This window comes from Mobula hypostoma, chromosome 11, assembly GCF_963921235.1.
Source record: "Mobula hypostoma chromosome 11, sMobHyp1.1, whole genome shotgun sequence".
NCBI lineage: Eukaryota > Metazoa > Chordata > Chondrichthyes > Myliobatiformes > Myliobatidae > Mobula > Mobula hypostoma.
This window is the reverse complement of record NC_086107.1, coordinates 23,055,425-23,078,375: the sequence shown is the minus strand read 5'-3', so window position 1 is coordinate 23,078,375 and position 22,951 is coordinate 23,055,425. Positions and strand designations below refer to the sequence as shown.

The 22,951-nt window shown below is 41.9% G+C and overlaps 1 long non-coding RNA gene across 2 annotated transcripts in view; it reads right to left on the bottom strand.

The window, feature by feature from the left end:
* LOC134354242 (uncharacterized) overlaps positions 1–22,250 on the bottom strand; it is a 51,901-nt gene extending 29,651 nt beyond the window's left edge. The window contains exons 1-3 of one of the 2 annotated variants that reach the window (XR_010019742.1): positions 21,836–22,250; positions 21,327–21,728; positions 7,807–8,041 (exon numbers count right to left, since the gene is read on the bottom strand). This is a non-coding gene — a long non-coding RNA (uncharacterized LOC134354242). Of the gene's footprint in view, positions 1–7,806; positions 8,042–21,326; positions 21,729–21,835 lie in introns of those variants that run through there. The other variant, XR_010019741.1, reaches the window with a different exon arrangement.
* Between the last annotated feature and the right edge of the window lie 701 nt (positions 22,251–22,951).

Sequence of the window (22,951 nt, the reverse complement as noted above, 5' to 3'; positions counted from 1 at the left end):
CCAGATGGTGATGCTGCCAGTCAGAGTGCTCTCCATGGTACATTTGTAGAAGTTTTTGAGTGCTTTAGTTGACAAACTGAATCTCCTCAAACTCCTAATGAAATATAGCTGCCGTCTTGCCTTCTTTATAGCTGCATTATTATATTGCATCCAAGTTAGGTCCTCAGAGATATTGACACCCAAGAACTTGATATTGCTCACTCTCTCCACTTCTAATCTCTCTATGAGGATTAGTTTGTGTTCCTCTGTCTTACTTTCCTGAAGTCCACAATGAACTCTTTGGTCTCGCTGACGTTGGGTACAAGGTTGTTGCTATGACACCACTCAACTAACTGATACATTTCACTCCTGTACACCCCTTCGTCACCATCTGAAATTCTGCCAACAATGGTTGTATCATCAGCAAATTTATAGATGCTGTTTGAGCTATGCCTAAAACACAAGCATGGGTGTAGAGCAGTGGGCTAAGCACACATACCTGTAGAGAAATTACAGTTCTCATTATTTATATGGGCCCATTGATTTTCTCTGTGACGGACTTTACTCTTGAAAAAATAAACTCCATCTCTAAGTCAGTATTTTGACATTTTCGACAGAAGCACAAGTACTTCACTGAAATGATGTGACAATAAAGTACAGGTAATTAAAAGGATTGCAAAATCATTACTTTTTCCTACAGGACCATTGGATACAAAGTTCCTTCTTGGTATAATGAAGTTATAGGTTTTTCCAGCAGCTTTTTGCAAACTTGCAATCCGTGAAGCATCAATTATCATGCTTCAGGTTGGTAGAGCAGAAGGATGAGGTTAAATACTGCTGTATCTGGAAACAGTTATATCGGTTTGAGAATGAGTAAGAACAGCCACTGCGTGAAGACATTTCATTGAGAAGGAAGAATTTCAGCATAAGTCACCTCCACAAGCAGTCTGAAGCAGAAATGGAAACCCATCAATCCACATTGACTGCCAAGTAAGCGGCTGGTAGTTGGAAGGACCGTGTCATAACTTATGTAGTCAAGGGGGACATTTGATGGATTGATGAGTCCATTTTGTGTTAAGGTAAGTAAGTTAGAGCGCAGAAAAAAAAACACAATTTGAAGTTTGAAGCTTTTGGGAGCCAGAAATGATTGATACACCTTAGAGTCATATTTCAATCCATTTCAGAAATAGGCTCTTTGGCCCAACTTTTCATGCTGCTGTCTTGCCTATGTCCGTTAATCTTATATACCTGCACTAAGCCTACTCTCTTCCTTTACATAATCCTGTGTTTTCTATTTAAAATATATCACAGTTAAACAAAAAAAAATCTAGTGTTTAGAAACACTGAAGTGCGCAATAATTGTGCTTAATTTGTTCTGTGTTCCCTTGTTTTGATTGTGAGTGGCATTTATGTTTGGCATATAGAAGTCCAATACTGATTTATTAAGCTTTATTGTGTTGTAGATTTGAGCAAGAAGGAGTTTCTTTGGGCCAAATAAGACTTCAATTTTGGCACATCTTGTCTTAATACCCCTACAATTCAGTTTGAAAGTTAAAGAGTCAGTGCACTAAATTGAAAATACATGTGGACTAAGATGTTAACTGTCCTGTGCTATCACCAGTGGGATCATCAGTTGATCTGCCACCTGTCTTCAGGAGTTTCAGCCCTCGAGACTCCCTCGAGGTGGTGGGCCCACAGTGCTAAAGCACCACCTCCCACTGGTGAGCTTAAAAACCTGGCATCTGCTTCTGTCAGAGTTGTCGGTGGAATAGTACCACAGAAAAAGGTACAACGCAGTGAAGAAATTGAAGCAAGTGAGACCACCCCCATTCTAACCGATTTTTACAGGAGCACCATCAAGAGAGTCCTGACCAGCTGCATTATCATCTGGTACAAGCGTTGCAAGGTATCTGACTGCAAGTTCCTACAAGGGCTTGTCAGAACTGCTGAGAGGATCATTGGCATCTCTCTTCCACCCATCAAAGATATTTATCAGAAACACTGCATATGCAAGGCCTTTAGATTGTCACTGGTCTCTCCCACACATCCAACAATCTCTTTGCATCCACCACCCCCCACCATCATGCTGGAAGTACCACAGCATTGGGACAAGAACTGTTAGGATGGGAAACAGCTTCTACTGAACTCCCTACCACCACCCAGAAGCGTCTGTAGTGTTACACTGTTCACTTTTAATCTTGTACTGTAAATGCACCATATTATTTGTTAATTTATTTTTTGGTAATTGTACTTTATGTGCTGTGTGCGTATGTTTCATGTACTGCGTTATGCACCTTGGACCGGAGGAGCGCTGTCTCATTTGGCAGTATACACGTGTGCAGTTGAATGACAAGAAAATGAACTCGAACTTCAGTTCAACATTCACATTTCACATTTTTCAGTTTAAACCCTGAGCTGTTGTAAAAAGTCAGCACGTAATTAAACTTTATAAACTTTTTAACCAAAATCATTCAGGCAACACAGACACACTGTGGCCCTTACCTCACTGAATCCTCATCAGCTGGAGAGTGTATTGAATATATACTACTCCCAGTTTACTCCATTAACAGTCACATCAACTCCCTGAAATTCAACCACACAATTAACTTAACAACTTCCACATCTTAGGGATGAGGGTGGATACCAGGAGGTTCAGGTGAAACGCTTGAGATGACAGGGAGAACTTACAAAACTACTAGGATGAGTATCACTTCAGCTGAACCACCAGATGATGTACTTGGTTTAATATGGAACAGAAATCCTAAAGGTTTGGTACTCACTTGCCCTGGCTTATATCTACAAGGATGTGTACACTCAGTATCTTTGTAGTAAGTAGTGAGAGCACTCCTAAATTTGCGATAGCAGAGTGTACATTTTAGTGGAAAGTACTTGATGGCAGAGTTTTAGAATTTACTGTAGATCAGCATAAATCCATAGGACATAGGAGCAGAATTAACACACATAAAAGTTGCTGGTGAACGCAGCAGGCCAGGCAGCAGCTCTAGGAAGAGGTACAGTCGACGTTTCAGGCCGAGACCCTTCGTCAGGACTAACTGAAGGAAGAGTGAGTAAGGGATTTGAAAGTTGGAGGGGGAGGGGGAGATCCAAAATGATAGGAGGAGACAGGAGGGGGAGGGATAGAGCAGAGAGCTGGACAGGTGATAGGCAAAAGGGGATACGAGAGGATCATGGGACAGGAGGTCCGGGAAGAAAGACAAGGAGGTGGGGGAGGGGAACCCAGAGGATGGGCAAGGGGTGTATTCAGAGGGATAGAGGGAGAAAAAGGAGAGTGAGAGAAAGAATGTGTGTATAAAAATAAGTAACAGATGGGGTACGAGGGGGAGGTGGGGCATTAGCGGAAGTTAGAGAAGTCGATGTTCATGCCATCAGGTTGGAGGCTACCCAGACGGAATATAAGGTGTTGTTCCTCCAACCTGAGTGTGGCTTCATCTTTACAGTAGAGGAGACCGTGGATAGACATGTCAGAATGGGAATGGGATGTGGAATTAAAATGTGTGGCCACTGGGAGATCCTGCTTTCTCTGGCGGACAGAGCCTACTGTAAGCCTACTGACTCTCACAGCTATCTGGACTATTCCTCTTCTCACCCTGTCTCTTGCAAAAACGCCATCCCCTTCTCGCAATTCCTCCGTCTCCGCCGCATCTGCTCTCTCAGGATGAGGCTTTTCATTCTAGGACGAGGGAGATGTCGTCCTTTTTTAAAGAAAGGGGCTTCCCTTCCTCCACTATCAACTCTGCTCTTAAACGCATCTTCCCCATTTCACATACATCTGCTCTCACTCCATCCTCCCGCCACCCCACTAGGAATAGGGTTCCCCTGGTCCTCACCTACCACCCCACCAGCCTCCGGGTCCAACATATTATTCTCCGTAACTTCCGCCACCTCCAACGGGATCCCACCACTAAGCACATCTTTCCCTCCCCCCTCTCTCTGCATTCCGCAGGGATCACTCCCTACGCAACTCCCTTGTCCATTCGTCCCCCCCATCCCTCCCCACTGATCTCCCTCCTGGCACTTATCCGTGTAAGCGGAACAAGTGCTACACATGCCCTTACACTTCCTCCCTTACCACCATTCAGGGCCCCAAACAGTCCTTCCAGGTGAGGCAACACTTCACCTGTGAGTCAGCTGGGGTGATATACTGCGTCCGGTGCTCCCGATGTGGCCTTCTATATATTGGCGAGATCTGACGCAGACTGGGAGACCGCTTTGCTGAACATCTACGCTCTGTCCACCAGAGAAAGCAGGATCTCCCAGTGGCCACACATTTTAATTCCACATCCCATTCCCATTCTGACATGTCTATCCACGGCCTCCTCTACTGTAAAGATGAAGCCACACTCAGGTTGGAGGAACAACACCTTATATTCCGTCTGGGTAGCCTCCAACCTGATGGCATGAACATCGACTTCTCTAACTTCCGCTAATGCCCCACCTCCCCCTCGTACCCCATCTGTTACTTATTTTTATACACACATTCTTTCTCTCACTCTCCTTTTTCTCCCTCTGTCCCTCTGAATATACCCCTTGCCCATCCTCTGGGTTCCCCCCCTCTTTTCCGTCTCCCTGGGCCTCCTGTCCCATGATCCTCTCATATCCCTTTTGCCAATCACCTGTCCAGCTCTTGGCTCCATCCCTCCCCCTCCTGTCTTCTCCTATCATTTTGGATCTCCCCCTCCCCCTCCCACTTTCAAATCTCTTACTAACTCTTCCTTCAGTTAGTCCTGACGAAGGGTCTCGGCCTGAATTGTCGATTGCAGCTCTTCCTACAGATGCTGCCAGGCCTGCTGCGATCACCAGCAACTTTTATGTGTGTTGCTTGAATTTCCAGCATCTGCAGATTTCCTGTTGTTTAGGAGCAGAATTAGGTCATTTGGCCCATTGAGTCTGCTCCACCATTCCATTGTGGCTGATTTATTATCCCTCTCAAACCCATTCTCCCGCCTTCTCCCTGTAACCTTTGACACCCTTACGAATCAAGAGATAATGAGCCAACGCTTTAAATATACCCAGTGGCTTAGCTTCAGCAGCCATATGTGGCAATGAATTCCACAGATTCATTACCCTCTGGGTTAAGAAATTCTTCCTCATCACAGAGGAAGCTTGTTTACATTTGGCCTTAATTGGTTTAAATTGACTGATGATTGGTTAAATTGACCTTAAGCTGCCCAGAAAAACTCTAGGCTCATTCGCTGATATTACAATAGCTCCAATAAATATTAATACTTAATTTGTGTTTCAACTTAGGCCCTTCTGGCCAACCAGCCCACATGGCCCAATTGCACCCATTTGATCAATTAACCTAATAACCTGTACATATTTGGAATGTGGGAAGAAATTGGAGCACCCAGAGGAAATCCACCCAGTCACGGGGAGATTGCACAAACTCCTTGCAGACAGTGGTGGGAATTTAACCAGGTCACCGGCACTGGAAAAATATTATGGTAACCACAACGCTACAGGCTGCCCTGAAATTTTGTATACTTTCCTTTTGCTAAACAAAAGAAAAATCATAATGGGTAATACATCACTACATCTAGCAATCTTTCATTTATGTTTATATGTAATCATTTTATCAACTGAATGCAAAGCACAGAAAAAGAACAATTTATATCAAATTAAAATATCGATATTTCATTCATCATTCATATGTGAAATTCTTGTGAGAAACAACTATCAAAAGAGTTACCGCAGGCCAATCTCTTATAATAAATGATTTACCACAAAGTTTTAAGTAGTGAGAGCTTCTCCAGAATTAATTTGTCAGTTTATTCCTACTGGCTGTCTGGATTTCATCCAAGTAAACCACAGATTGCTTATTAACCCAAACACTACTCAGTAAGATTTCATTTTCTCTTCTCGTTATTTTGCATTCATTTCTTTGGCACCTGGGTCTAGTGTATTTAATATTTCAGTAATATTTGAGTAATCGTGTGTATATGTTGTTTGATTAAGCATTCTTGTTCGTTTAAATAATTCATTACGAGTTAGATGTAAAAATACGTGAATTGCATACATCATCACACTACCACATATGTGCACACCTCGCTTAAAGTAAACATGAACTGAGGCTTGCATCTCACAAAACCTTACACTGGGTTTAATAAAAAGAAAGAAATAAACCTAATGTTTAGGGTGAAGGATGATGGGGGTGCAGGTGGGTGCTACCTGTATCTCATTGAAACCTACCTGAAACTGAAAGGCCTAGACAGAGCAGACATGGAGAGGGTATTCCCATTCATAGGAGAGTCTAGGATTCAAGGGCACAACCTCCAAATAAAGTAATATCCCTTTAAAACTGAGACGAGAAATTTCTTCTGCTGGAGGATGGTAAATCTGTGGAATTTATTGCCACATAGGGCTGTGGATGCCAGGTCATTGGGTGTATTTAAGGCAGAAATTGATAGGTTCCTGATTGGAGAGGACACTAAGAGTTTTGGGAAGGAAGGTGGAGAATGGGCTTTCAAACAATACAGCCATGATTGAATGGTGGAGTGGACGTGATAGGACAAATGGCCAAATTTGGCCTCTACATCACATGGTAATGGGTATGGCAGTGACGTTGGTGAAGTTGAATTTAAAATATTATGTGCATTTCTGGTCTCCAGAACTGTTATCGATGAGCTTGAAAGAGTGCAGTGAAAATTTACAAGGGTGTTACCTGGCCTTGAGACTCAAATTACAGGAAAAGGCAGAAAAAGTTAGGAATTTATTCCCTAAATCCCAGGAGACCGAGGGAAGATTATACAGACGTATACAAAATTATGAGGGGTGTAGATAGGAAGAATTTGGTGAGACTACAGCTATGGGTAACAGCTTTGGTATGAACAGTGAAATATTCAAGGGGAATCTGAGGGGAAACTTCTTTACTTAGAAGGTAGTGCGAGAGTAGAACGAGCTGCGAGTGAAAATGGTGGATGCTGGTTCAATTGTAACATTTAAGAGAAATTTAGAGGGGTATGGGCCGGGTGAGAGTAGATGAGACTCAGAAGAAGACCAGGTTAGGTGAACTAGGAGCGTCAAAGGGCCTGTTACTGTGCTGTGGTATGCTATGGCCATATGACATTTGCTGTTATTTTGATTACCAATTGTACTGTTGAACTGATAGAGTATCCAATCAGAATCCTTTATCATCTAGCTATTAGTTTGAAAATTTGCAATACACTTCAGGAATACAGTTTTACCCTTGCTTTGCTTAAATATAAAGCCATTCCAAGAACTTCCTAGCAACAATCACTGCTCAGTGAGCAAAAACAATTACATTCTGTGGATCCCCTGTTATGAACTTGCTAAAGGGTGCTATCTTGACCCTGAGTGTCAAAAACAGCTATTAAAAACCGAAGAGTAAAATGTTAAATGATTAAAAATGTAAAAGTAAAGTAGAAAACATAAAAAAATAAGCATTGAGCTCCACTCAGTTGAAAAGAGACTTAAATCCTTACCTTTCCTCTGCGCTGTTATTCTTCTCCATTTGCTTTTGCTGTGCCTTGGCCAGCCTGGTGCAGGATTATTGGGCAGATTCCCAAGAGAAATCACAGCAAAATTCCAACAGGTTTGTGTCATGAATTTACCAGAGAAGGGAGACCAGCAAGTTCAGAGCTCTCCTTACAAAAGGTAGGCTGTTAATTCTTTTGATTCATAATTTTATGATCCTGGAAGGTGCCACCCATGAATCAGTTGAAGTTTGGTGCCACACAACTTGTGAAAATGTACGAAATTAAAATATATCAGCATCAATACACATGAAATAGTGTCAATAAAAATGCATTTTGTGGAGATGCTGCAGGTGAGGTATCTGTGGGGAGAAATGAATCAATGTAGTTTAACTGATCTGTCTCTAGAGTCCTGGGGACAATAAATGCCAGCATTGTTTGAGACAGCAATATACTGTGAAGGACTGAAAAGAATCAGAACACACTTGCAGGTCGATTACTTCCTGATAGCCTAAAGAATTATTCTGGTGCTTCTCAGATTTTTTTTTAAGCCATCAGCCCCAAAGCAGTCACAAAATGCTGGAGGAACTCAGCAGGCCAGGCAGCACCTATGGAAAAAAGTAAACAGTCAACGTGTGAGTCCTTTCATCAGGACTGGAAGGGAAGGGGAAAGGAGTCAGCCTGAAACAGTATCTGTTTACCTTTCCACACATTTCCAATTTTCACCAGCTGCTGGATTTTGCTTGTGGGCGTACAAGCAGGACACTATTAAGGTTGCAGTGAAGAATACCTTAACAAATTGAACTTATGAATCCTTTTAAATCTTAAATTTTATTAATAATTTTAATATTAGCTGTTTGTTTTTTTTTTGCTGTGCCTTTGAAGTGCTTGTCAGTCTACACTGCGAAATGAGTTGCACACAATTCCAATCGCCATGCAACAATTTGTGGTAAAATCTTGAGAAAATCTAGAGAAATTTGAAACCAATGTTGTTTTAAGCTTTTTAGCCTTGCCTTGCTTATTTAAGGACAGTTGCTTCCCGTTCATCAGCACGACCATCTGCACTCTGCAGCAGTTTTGAATAGAGATTTTTGAAGTAACCTCCCATCTCCATAACTGTTCATTTGTTATCTGCAGTTAAACTTGTGTTTGATTACTTCTAGAATTGAGATCCCCATCATGCCCAATCAGTAATCCAATGATAAGGACATTAAGCTACTTCACATTGTTTCATCAGGTCGTCAACTGGGAACTCAAAAGTTTACAAATTTGAAGTAGGTTTATTATCACAGTATGTATATGTCCAACAGTACGTTGGTTCCTTAAGGTTGTTATAGCTGTGGGTTGTAATGGGGCCAAGCTCCCACTACCTATTAAGTGCTCCCAATGGCGTACGTCTCAAGGAGCCTTTGACAACCAAGTCCAGCTCCTGGCCTTCATGTGTGGCTTAGCTACAAAGTCTGGCAGAACCATTTCTACTGACAGGAGAAGGGTCAAAGGAGGGTTATTGGCATCTTAAAACCAGTTGCTTCGGGCAGGTGGGACTTGTCAGCCATGGTTGGTAGTTCATCTAAGAGAAGGAAAACTCTGATTTCAAAACTCCACTGTCTTGCATCTCTACCCACTCATGGGGAAGGCTTCAGAAGTAAACCCTGAAGGAAAAATCCAGAGCTGGTGTCCCTAAGGCAGCCCTACATAGAGTTCAATGCTGACTGGCAACTTTGCGACGCTGCTGGTACCAAACTGTATCGGTCTTTGCCATTCCTTTGGGTTCCTCAGATGTGCGGAGAGGGGGAGCTTGCTACACGGGCTACAGATTGCCCCCATAACGTACCACCCAGGCTTGTTTATCTAGTCAGCTAGGACACAACATCCATGGTCAACTCAGACCGACGGAGGCCCTCACTCACATATATGTCACCATATTCTCATCATATGCGAAATTCATTTTCTTGCAGGTATTCACAGTAGAACAAAGAAAAACAATAGAATCAATGAAAAACTACATGTAAACGAAAACTGGCATACAATCAATGTGCAAAAGAAGACAAAGTAAATACAAAAATAATCAAACAAGCAAGAAAATAAATAACTCACATGGAAAACACGGGTTTTAGAGTCCTGAAATTAAGTGCAAAGGCTGTGGAATCAGTTCAGTGTTGAGGTGAGTGAACTTATCCACACTGCCTTAGGAGCCTGATGGTTGAAAAGTAAAAAATGTTCTTGAACCTGGTGGTGTGGGAACTAAAGCTCCTGAATCACCTCCCCAATGGCAGCAGTAAGATAAGAGCATGGCCTGAATGGTGGAGGTCCTTGATGATGGATGCTGCTTTTTTGTGGCAGCAATCCTTGTAGAATGGTGAGGAGGACTTTTCCTGTGATGGACTGGGCTGCATCTACCAATTTCTTTAGGTTTTTCAATTCTTGGGAATTGGTTTTCCATGCTGGGCTGTATTGCAACCAGTTAGGATACTCTCCACTGCGCATTTATAAAAGTTTGTCATTCTTTTGCTTTGACAAAACTCCTGCCACAACAAGTTACCTTTCTTTAGTATCTTTGCTTCATAACAAAGCGAATAATCTTTGACACCAAAATTCAAAAGGAAATATTAAATCTGGATCTGAAAATTTGATCAAGGAAATGGTTGCTGGTGCTCAACTTAAAAGGAAGACGGGTCTCAGCCCGAAATGTTGAAAGTTTAATCATTTCCATGATCTGCTGAGTTCCTCCTGCATTGTGTGTGTTTTAATTTGAAGAGGCTTAAGGAAAAACAAACAGACATTCAGACTCAAACATGAGGAAATCTGCAGATGCTGGAAATTCAAGCAACGTACACATTCTGATATGTCTATCCACGGCCTCCTCTACTGTCAAGATGAAGCCGCACTCAGGTTGGAGGAACAAGACCTCATATTCTATCTGGGTAGCCTCCAACCTGATGGCATAAACACTGACTTCTCTAACTTCCGTTAATGCCCCACCTCCCCTTTGTAACCCATCCCTTATTTATTTGTTTGTTTGTTTATTTATTTATTTTCTTTCCCCTTTTTTTCTCTCTTTTTTCTCCCTCTGTCCCTCTCACTTTAAGTCCTTGCCCATCCTCTAGGCCTCCCCCCTTTCTTTCTCCCTAGGCCCCCTGTCCCACGATCCTCTCCCTTCTCCAGCCTCGTATCGCTTTTGCCAATCAACTTCCCAGCTCTTAGCTCCAACCCCCCTCCCCCTCCTGTCTTCTCCTATCATTTCTGATCTCCCCCTCCCCCTCCCCCTCCCACTTCCAAATCTCTTACTATCTCTTCTTTCAGTTAGTCCTGACGAAGGGTCTCGGTCTGAAACGTCGAATGTACCTCTTCCTATAGATGCTGCCTGGCCTTTTGTTTGTGTTGCTAGACACTCAGAACGCAAACTGTACAAAGCGTTCTCAATAAACTTCAGGTGTGAAAAGCTTTTGCATTTGGATGCTGTTGAAATAGTTTTGCTGAGGCCACTGCTTAGGTATGAGTCTAGGGTCTAGGCAATAAATTAAATTAAACTATTATATCAGTTATTCGCCCATCGAAGCTGTCACACCGGAATTCATTTCCTACCATGACTTGGGTTTTTGGCAAGAGTCATTGGACAATCACATTGATCTCTACCCAGCTGCTAACGTTGCAAATAATTCTAAATCCCCTGATAAACAAGCAGGAGATTTTTATTATGTGGAGCAACCAAGAGAAGAAAAAAACGTCCAAGCAAGAACTGAATCAGCCGTCAGTTTTAGTGACAGAGTCAAGGTGATGAATGAGAAAGCGGCCAGAAGGGAAAATTAAGGAAGGAGCACCGGCAGGGGGAGGAATGTGCTGGTATTTACCTACTGGGTGGCCCAGTGAGTTACATCAAACTTCACCTCACCAATAAAGAAAAACTGTCTCTGATGAAGTGATGGGAAGATTTTTCCAGCCTTGCATCATCCCTTTAATCTAATACTTTGAGACTGACAGTTAATATGGTACAGGAAGAGACTGAAATAAACACTCTACACATTTGTTAAAATATAACTCTCAGGAAAAAAAAATAATTTAAAGTACAAATTCCATGAACATATCATCTGTGAAAGGGATCTGTTCACTAAACTTCCCTCTCTTTTTTCCTGCCAAGCAGTGGCAAAGAAGCCCGGGACAACAGAAATGACCAGCGGCTAAATTTCTTGTCAAAGTTATAACCACACTAAATTTCTGTACTCTCCCATGACTGATTGGTTACCACTAATATCATATAATGAAGTGGTTTTATGATGTAATAAAGAATGGAATTTTCATTTTGCAACCATGGAGCTTATTTTTATTTCAAACACATTGATAAATACCTTGGGGTTAACGGGGAAATAGTATGTGGAAAGTAATGGCTGAAAGAATGCATGAGGATGATTTAAGTGGGAAATTGTTTCTCATAATATTGCTTTATATATGATTAATTATTATTTGTCCAGAGGGTCTGGTAGTTATAACTGAGTTGTGGCTGACGTTACTACAGGATTATGTGCACTGCATGATTCCAATAACCATGGATAACTGAACATTACAACCTAAGTCTTGTGGCTCATTATAGATGTCATATAACACATCCAGAAATACTTTGAATATTTATGTGCAGACCCACCTCATTCTCTCAGTCCAGCTCACATATCACAATCAAAAGAGAACCATACTCTAATCTCATAAGCAATTGTGGAACTGAATTTAAGATTAACACAATATAAAGTGTCAGTCACAATTTCCAAAATTATTTTTGCATTCTGTACTTCTCATACATTTTTCCAGAGTCATTCACCCATTAGATAATATTCAAAGATAATATTCAAGTGGACGGGAGGAGAAGATGGCGGTGCGACGCAGCGTGCGCAGCTGTCCGGTGAAATTATATCATATCTGTTAAATAGGAGCTGTGGACAATTCTGATTTGATGGAGACAGACGTGAGAAGCACAGAGGAACATCTGGAGAAATTTCTGAAATGCCCGGTTCACTGCCGCTGCCACTGCGCGATCGAGAATCTCCGGAGGGAAGGTCCCAAAATCCCCGGCTTTGCCTGCTGCTGGCTACCGAGGCTGGGGTCGAAGCGATGGTGCCCGGTACTCGGTGTCGGAGGGCTGATGGAAGCTCGAAGTTTTCCGACGACTCAGAGTCGGACTGTGGTCGGGCATGGCAGGGAGAGTTTTCTTCCTTCTCCCGTCTGTGTGAGATGTGGGACTTTCGAGAGACTTTGAACTTTTTTGCTGTGCCATGGCCTGTTCTTCATCAAGTTATGGTATTGTTGCACTGTTGTAACTATATGTTATAATTATGTGGTTTTTGTTAGTTTTTTCAGTCTTGGTCTGTCCTGTGTTTCTGTGATATCACACTGGAGGAATATTGTATCATTTCTTAATGCATGCATTACTAAATGACAATAAAAGAGGACTGCGTGACCTCATAATCTAATAATCTAATCTAAATTCAAAGTAAATTTAATTCAAAATACGTATATGTTACCATATACTGCCTTGACAACACAGATTTAGGGTATGGGGGAAGGGATGCAGATGGAGTATAAGGGAGACTTTCTTTACCGAGAGACAAGTACCTGAGATGCACTGCCTGAGAAAATGAGAAGCTGAGTCGGGGACAGCAATGTCTCAATAAGCACTTGAATTGCCGACACACTGAATGTTCCAGTGAAGGATCTCATGTTACTGAAACCTCACAGACCCTTTATATCTCTTGGCAACCTGGAGCTGTATGTAGCAGTTTGGAAATCACTGTTGTACCTGGCCCATCTTGATGATTACAGAAAGGATAAACGTGAAGAGAGGAGACAAGGCAAGTGGAGAGAGGAAAAAAGGGTTGGAGACAGGCAGATTTGTGGAGGGAAAGATGAAGAAAAAGAAATAGAGCAACCACAGTCAACTGTGAGTAAGAAAAACCTACAAAAAATAGTGGACACAGCCCAGTCCATTTAGGAAAAGCCCTCCCCATCATTGAGCATATATATATAAGGAGTACTGCCACAAGAAAGCAACATCCATCAAGAAGGACCTCCACCATCCACGCCATGTTCTCTTCTCGTTGCTGCCATCGGGAAGTGGGTACAGGAGCCTTAGGTCCCACACCACCACATTCAAGAACAGTTATTACGCTTCAACCATCAGGTTCCTGAACCATAGTGGATAAGTTCACCCACCTCAACTCTGAACTGATTCCACAACCTACAGACTCACTTTCAAGAACTCTACAACTCATGTTCTCAGTATTATTTATTTATCTTTTTTGATTATTTATTGCACAGTTTGTCTTCTTTTACACCTCGATTATTTGCCAGTCTTTGTTTGTATGTAGTTTTTCATAGGTTCTATTGTATTTCTTTGTTCTACTGTGAATGCCCGCAAGAAAATGAATCTCAGGGCAGATTATAGAACATGAACATACGCTTAATTACTTCAGAAAGTTAATCTCTTTAAAACATTTGTTAACATACTTATAATTCAGTATAGATTTGTAATTCCACAATCGGATAGTTAAACAGGAGATTAACGCAATAGAAAGGCACGACAGTAGCCGGGAGGATGTGGAATCGATATGGGAAGAGCTGCATAACACTAAGGGGCAGAAAACGCTGGTGGGAGTTGTGTACAGGCCACCTAACAGTAGTAGTGAGGTTGGGGATGGCATTAAACAGGAAATTAGAAATGTGTGCAATAAAGGAACAGCAGTTATAATGGGTGACTTCAATCCACATATAGATTGGGTGAACCAAATTGGTAAGGGTGCTGAGGAAGAGGATTTCTTGGACTGTATGTGGGATAGTTTTCTGAACCAACATGTTGAGGAACCAACTAGAGAGCAGGCCATTCTAGACTGGGTATTGAGCAATGAGGAAGGGTTAGTTAGCAATCTTGTCGTGCGAGGCCCCTTGGGTAAGAGTGACCATAATATGGTGGAATTCTTCATTAAGATGGAGAGTGATATAGTTAATGCAGTAACAAAGGTTCTGAGCTTAAAGAAGGGTAACTTTGAAGGTATGAGATGTCAATTAGCTAAGATAGACTGGCAAATGATACTTAAAGGGTTGACGGTGGATATGCAATGGCAAGCATTTAAAGATCACATGGATGAACTACAACAATTGTTCATCCCAGTTTGGCAAAAGAATAAACCAGGGTAGGTAGTGCACCCGTGGCTGACAAGGGAAATTAGGGATAGTATCAATTCCAAAGAAGAAACATACAAATTAGCCAGAAAAAGTGGCACACCTGAGGACTGGGAGAAATTCAGAGTCCAGCAGAGGAGGACAAAGGGCTTAATTAGGAAAGGGAAAAAAGGTTATGAGAGAAACTGGCAGGGAACATAAAAACGGACTGTAAAAGCTTTTATAGATATAGGAAGAGAAAAAGATTGGTTAAGACAAATGTAGGTCCCTTACAGTCAGAAACAGGTGAATTGATCATGGGGAACAAGGACATGGTAGACCAATTGAATAACTACTTTGGTTCTGTCTTCACTAAGGAGGACATAAATAATCTTCTGGAAATAGTAGGGGACTGAGGGTCCAGTGAGATGGAGGAACTGAGGGAAATACATGTTAGTAGGGAAGTCGTATTAGGTAAATTGAAGGGATTAAAGGCAGATAAATCCCCAGGGCCAGATGGTCTGCATCCCAGAGTGCTTAAGGAAGTAACCCAAGATATAGTGGATTCATTAGTGATAATTTTTCAAAACTCTTTAGATTCTGGATTAGTTCCTGAGGATTGCAGGGTGGCTAATGTAACCCCGCTTTTTAAAAAAGGAGGGAGAGAGAAACCGGGGAATTATAGACCGGTAGGCCTGACATCGATGGTGGAGAAAATGCTAGAGTCAGTTATCAAAGATGTGATAACAGCACATTTGGAAAGCAGTGAAATCATCGGACAAAGTCAGCACGGATTTGTGAAAGGAAAATCATGTCTGACGAATCTCATAGAATTTTTTGAGGATGTAACTAGCAGAGTGGATAGGGGAGAACCAGTGGATGTGGTACATTTGGATTTTCAAAAGGCTTTTGACAAGGTCCCACACAGGATATTAGTGTGCAAACTTAAAGCACACGGTATTGGGGGTAGGGTATTGATGTGGATACAGAATTGGTTGGCAGACAGGAAGCAAAGAGTGGGAATAAACGGGACCTTTTCAGAATGGCAGGCAGTGACTAGTGGGGTACCGCAAGGCTCAGTGCTGGGATCCCAGTTGTTTACAATATATATTAATGACTTAGACAATGGATTTAAATGCAGCATCTCCAAGTTTGCGGATGACAGGAAGCTGGGCGGCAGTGTTAGCTGTGAGGAGGATGCTAAGAGGATGCAGGGTGACTTGGATAGGTTAGGTGAGTGGGCAAATTCATGGCAGATGCAATTTAATGTGGATAAATGTGAGGTTATCCACTTTGGTGGCAAGAACAGGAAAACAGATTATTATCTGAATGGTGGCCAATTAGGAAAAGGGGAGGTGAAATGAGACCTGGGTGTCATTGTACACCAGTCATTGAAAGTGGGCATGCAGGTACAGCAGGCGGTGAAAAAGGCAAATGGTATGCTGGCATTCATAGCAAGAAGATTCGAGTACAGGAGCAGGGAGGTACTATGACAGTTGTACAAGGCCTTGGTGAGACCACACCTGGAGTATTGTGTGCAGTTTTGGTCGCCTAATCTGAGGAAAGACATTCTTGCCATAGAGGGGGTACAAAGAAGGTCCACCAGATTGATTCCTGGGATGGCAGGACTTTCATATGATGAAAGACTGGATCGACTAGGCTTATACTCTCTGGAATTTAGAAGATTGAGGGGGGATCTGATTGAATCGTATAAACTTCTAAAGGGATTGGACAGGCTGGATACAGGAAGATTGTTCCCGATGTCGGGGAAGTCCAGAACGAGGGGTCACAGTTTGAGGATAAAGGGGAAGCCTTTTAGGACCGAGATGAGAAAAAAAACTTCTTCACACAGAGAGTGGTGAATCTGTGGGATTCTCTGCCACAGGAAACTGTTGAGGCCAGTTCATTGACTATATTTAAGAGGGAGTTAGATATGGCCCTTGTGGCTAAAGGGATCAGGGGGTATGGAGAGAAGGCAGGTACGGGGTTCTGAGTTGGATGATCAGCTATGATCGTACTGAATAGCAGTGCAGGCTCAAAGGGATGAATGGCCTACTCCTGCACCTATTTTCTATGTATCTATGTTTCTATGTTTCCAACAGTAGTTTCCGATATTAATAAACATCTCTGTGGGTTTCAACCACATCATGTAGTGTAAACAGTCTTTATTGTATTCAACAATGGCAAAGCACAGCAAAAGTGTTTTGCAAAGGTAAATTGAACAATTCTTATCATCTTGCAATAATGTAAATAACATCCCATCAAATTAATATTTGGATGTTTGATGTTAAAAGGTAAACTTACTGCCAACGATATGCCTGTGGTGCTTGTTTAACACAGGAAACCATTCTTACCATGCCTTCTAACCTGCTTCTTATAGAACCAATGAAAGAAAAACAGTGAAGAGTTTGTACTGATCTGGCAGTCCTTTCTTGAAGCTACCCTTTATTAGCAATCCATCAGTTATTGTGCTGCAAATCACACCCTAAGTACTCTAGAACATCAGGATAACTCAGCATATGCATATCAAACAAAAGGTGTGCCTGACTTCAGCACATTTCAACCAATTTCCTCTGGGATCAATAAAGTATGACTATGACTATGATAGCATCCCTAAACACATTGTAATCAATAAAGGGTAGTCACTTCAATATATAGGAAATGCATTCTGTGCACAATATGTTCTAACAAACACATGTGTCACAATGAGCTTTATAAATTGAGCCATGCAATAGGCTTGTCCTCTCTCAGGTCACTCAAGATAATCTGTATTAAAAAAACCTTGACCAATATGCTGGAGGTTAATTTTCTAGCTCTATGAAATGGTGCTTCAGAACCTTCTATATTCACCTCAGAGAACATATGAGTGTCAGCTTAACAGCTCAACTGGTCAGGACACTCTCTGTGTTGGGCTGGAGACGTGGCCGATATTTTTGTGATGGTGTGAGGAGCAAACCCCAACTTTCTGAGACAGTGCCCGAGCTGAACAGTTTCCCTTTCCAGATAAATTACACTCCGTGGCCACTTTATTCTGTACACCAGTCTGATAATGCAAATAGCACATGGTGTGAGCGGAATTATCTGCAGCTTAATGTGAAAAAGAATAAGGAGCTGGTGGTAGACCTGAGGAGAGCTAAGGCACCGGTGACCCCTGTTTCCATCCAGGGGGTCAGTGTGGACATGGTGGAGGATTACAAATACCTGGGGATATGAATTGACAATAAACGGGACTGGTCAAAGAACACTGAGGCTGTCTACAAAAAGGGTCAGAGCCGTCTCTATTTCCTGAGGAGACTGAGGTCCTTTGATATCTGCCGGACGATGCTGAGGATGTTCTACGAGTCTGTGGTGGCCAGTGCTATCATGTTTGCTGTTGTGTGCTGGGGCAGCAGGCTGGGGGTAGCAGACACTGACAGAATCAACAAACTCATTCTTAAGGCCAGTGATGTTGTGGGGATGGAACTGGACTCTCTCACAGTGGTGTCTGAAAAGAGGATGCTGTCTAAGTTGCATGCCATCTTGGACAATGTCTCCCATCCACTACATAATGTACCGGGTGGGCACAGGAGTACATTCAGCCAGAGACTCATTCCACCGAGATGCAACACAGAGCGTCATAGGAAGTCATTCCTGCCTGTGGCCATCAAATTTTACAACTCCTCCCTTGGAGGGTCAGACACCCTGAGCCAATAGGCTGGTGCTGGACTTATTTCATAATTTACTGGCATAATTTACGTATTACTATTTAACTATTTATGGTTTTATTACTATTTATTATTTATGGTGCAACTGTAACGAAAACCAATTTCCCCCGGGATCAATAAAGTATGACTATGACTATGACTATCAAATCAGCCAATTGTGTGGCAGCAATGCAATGCATAAAAGCATGCAGAAATGGCCAAGAGGTTTAGGGGAAACATTAGAATGGGAGGGAACTGTGGAATTATTGCTGGTGCCAGATTGGGTGATTGGATTATCTCAGAAACTGCTGATCCCCTGGGATCTTTTCACAGAACAGTCTCCAGAGCTTACAGAGAATGGTGCAAAAAAAAAATCATCCAGTGAAGAGCAGTTCTGTGGGCAAAAATGCCTCGTTGGCAAGAGAGGTCAGAAGAGAAGGGTCAGACTGGTTCAAGCTGACAAGAAGGCAACAGTAACTCAAATAATCACAAGTTACAACAGTAGTGTGCCGAAGAGCTTCTCAAAGTGCATGACGAGTTGAGCCGTGAAGTGGATGCATAGCAGAAGACTACAAACATACAGAAAGACACTCAGTGGCTAATTTACTAGGTACCCCCTGTACCTAATAAAGTGGCCACTGATGGTAAATTTTAGTCAGATCAGCTTTCTAGACTTGCTATGTGACAGCACAGGACATCATAACACCACGGTTTGCAAACTAGTATTTATTTATGAAATATCAATAAGCAACAGCATCATTTCATAAAGTACAAGAAAAAACTCATAAGTATCCATCTCAAAATTCAAAGTAAATTTATTATCAAAGTATATATCTGTCATCATATACAAGCCCGAGATTTGTTTTCTTGTGGGCATATTTAGTAAATCCAAGAAACACAATATAATTGTTGAAAGACCGCAGCCTACAAGAAGGATAAAGAGCCAGTGTGCAAAAGGCAATAAACAGTGCAATTACAAATGAGAAAAAAAAACTAATAATAACTAAATAAGCAATAAATATCAAGAACATCAAATGAAGAGTCCTTGAAAGTGAGTTCATAGGTTATGGGAACAGTTCAGTATTGTGGTGAGTGAAGTTACCCCCACTGGTTCAAGATCCTGATTACTGAGGGGTAATAACTGTTCCTGCGCCTGGAGGTTTGGGTCCTGGGCCTCCTGTATCTTCTTTCTATGGCAGCAATGAGAAGAGAACACGGCTGGGTGCTTGGGTCCTCTATGGTCAATGCTGCTCCCCTGAGACTGCACTCCTTGTAGATGTGATTAATGGTAGCGAAGGCTTTACCATGTCAGGATGGGTTGTACCCATAACTTTTTGTAAGCTTTTCTATTCAAAGGCATTCCTGTTTCCAGACCAGCCCATGATGCAACTAGTCAACTTACTCTCCACCACACATCTATAGAGGTGTGTCAAAGTTTTAGGTGTCACGCTGAATGTTCGGAAACTAACGAAGAAGTGGCACTGCCATACTTCCCTCGTAAATGCACTTAAGTGCTGGGCCCAGGACAGATTCCTTGAAATGAAATGTTTTTCAGTGTACTGTCTCTTTAAAAGTTGCAAGGGGGTGGAAACCATGCAGTCACCTCAATTCATTGCTGAAGCAGGGTGATGACTGTTTTTTAGCAGACACAGGAATAACTTTTGCTTTTTCTGGTAGCAGGAGAGACGACAGGTTGATTGCATGGCTCAGCTTACAAAGGCAAAGTCACTCCTTTTGTCTCAACAACACCAGAGATTTGAAGCTGCTTAATTTCAAGATAAATCCTCAATTAGGCTCCATTTACCCACAAAACTGCAGATAAAATCAGCAAATTCAAAACAGATCTTCTTCTTATTAAATGCATACTAGATGTTATCCATTTGTTGCTGTTATTTCTCAATCTCTAGCAATGATATTTGGTTTCAGTTTCTATACCATGGAGTGAAACTATACTCGCATCAATCTTTCAAGCACACAGCATATATGTAACAGGGACAACATGGACTCGAATAATCACCTTTTGACTAAATAGATAGAACAGCAATAAAGACACTCAACCCAAATTGGTCCAGGTGAAGGGTCTCAACCCAAAACGTCAACTGCTCATTTCCCTCTACAGACACTGAGCTCATTCAACAGTGTGATTTTTTTTTACCAAGTGGTAGCATAGTGTTTTAAGTTACAAGACCAGAAACAAGCAGTCTTGGATATTGATCTAGAGACATTAGGTTGAACCCCACTACAAATGCTGAGAATTTAAATAAATTTTGAACTTATTTATTGAGCTACAGCGTGGATCAGACCCTTCCGACACTTGGAGTTGTGCTCCCCAATTTAACCCTAGCGCAATGACTTATTAATCTACTAAATGGTACTGTGGAGAGTGGGAGGAAACCAAAGCACCCAGAGGAAACGCACGTGGTCACAGGCAGAATGTATAAGCCCCTTACAGCCCGCGGTGGGAATTGAGCCTGGGTCACTTGGTACTGTAAAGCATTGTGCTAACCACTACACTATTATATTGCCCCGATATAAGGATGGGATCACTAGTGGTGATTAGGAAACCACCAATTGTTGGAAACGCTCATTTGGTTCACCAATGTCCCTTTGGGAAGGAAAATTGATACCAGTCAGATATGGTTCTAATACCAGGCTGACAGATGTAGGATTTACTCTTCACCGCCCTCTGAACTAACCTGGCAAGCCAGTCAGTATAAATGATTAAGCATAAAGAATAAATACGTCCAAGCAGTGCTGCCCAGGTCCTATGACAGAATTTAAAATAGAACAAACAATCACTATATCTGCAGCCCCACACATTGCCTTAACTTCCCTTATTAGTGGTATACCTAGATTTCAGTTCTACACACAAGCCACCTGGGCTTCTTTCACCAAACTCTCTGAACCCTAAAACCTCAAAACCTCCACTGTTTGGAATAACAGAAGTGATTGAGAGCATTTTAAACTTCACGTCAGACAGCATCCTGAATATATTTTCTTTCTTCCATTGTTACTCTGTCAAAATCCCCGAACATCGTATCAAACATTACAGGGAGCACTCTTTTACCTGAATGTCAGGGAATGCTGGCCTTTGGCATATGTAACTTGAGGGCGAACCTAATTTGAAGGAGCCACTGTAAGATGAACTTTCTCCCAGCACTGGAGCTTGTGGTCCAATTCCACTTCAATTCAAACTACAGCTGCGAAGAAAGATCACATTTTTTAATATGTTATTTATTTTTTGAAGACCAGAACTTTGGAGCTATTTATTCCCCATTTTATACAGCAAGCCTCTCCTGCTTTTGGCAAGATAAGTAAGCTGACAGTTGCCATGTGCAGAACTTTTTCATAGGATGTCAGCAGGACTCGAGCTCCAAGTTGGGTCCTGACTAGGACCTCTCATTCAGGCAGCGCATGGCTGATTAGCGGTGACTCAGTCCCTAAAAATGGATTCAGACAAATTTCTTCCCTAGAAGGAACAAAAAAGAGATACAATTTTCTTCCAGAACTATGTCTCAAAGTATGTGAAGAAAAATAGATGAATGGTTACATAAAAACAAGATAAAGTTTGCTCACCTTTTTTGAAATGACGTTGAAATGCTTGTTCGGCATTTAAGAGAAAACATTTCAGTTTAAGCCTAGCACACTGACCTTGGTTCAAAGATTCAGTTTGGCTGGAACTAAACTGCTCCAAAAACATCAGATTCAAAACTAATGGCAAACAGCTGCAATTGCTATTTTTCTCACAGTAACAACGGCAAACGGATATTTTGGCTTTCCTCCAAGTTCACTGCTATAAAGAGCACAAACTGAGACATTCTTCAAAAGACATCCTGGCATAACTGGACGCAGATCAACTAACCATATATAGAATGGCTCGTACTCATACAACATGGATTTCCCAAACTCAATTCAACGCATTAAAATGTGCTCCGTGGGCTTTAGGAAAAAATGGAGGCTACTTTAACCCCAGTCATCTGATGGAAAACCAAGCAGGAGGGCACATAACATCATTCAGTGATACTTACCTGCTGGAAAACTGCCAAAAGAGTTCTGAAATTTGACCTGATCTCTTGAGTTGGTAGTAAGGACTGACAGCCAGCAAGTTAGTTCTGCGCACCCGTTGATGATTCAGATTTTAACAGTGGCTCCAAGAGGGGAAACTTTGTCTGTGTGAAGACAAGATTAGGGACCAGAAAAGGCTAAAATGGAACCAATTTCTTTATTTTATTTCTGAGAAGCAGAATCTCTCTTATTGATTCCAGGAGGCTTTTCACTGCCATCCACTATTCTCCCAATGTAGCAATGAACAAGTATTTACATACTGCCAGATTACAGAGAAGCATTGTGTATCCTGCATAAACTGATTTACTTCACAACTACCCTCCTTGTTTTCCTCTCAGTCACCTTCTTGATCCACATGAGGAAAGTCTGCAGTTCCTGCATTGCCCTCATACGACACCTTGGAATCCACAGAACAGGACTGAAAGCAATCCATCTTTGATCCCTAAAGACTGTCAAGAAAGTACAGTGGATTTTGGTTAATAGAACATACTGGGATCTGTACCTTTTGGTCCAATTAAGCGGCTGCCCCAATTAGCCCAAGTTTCATGGCAATAGTTAAAAAGGTATAAAATATACAAACCTTGCCTCGGAAGGCAGAGCTATAATGGCGCTCGACAAAGGCTCCTT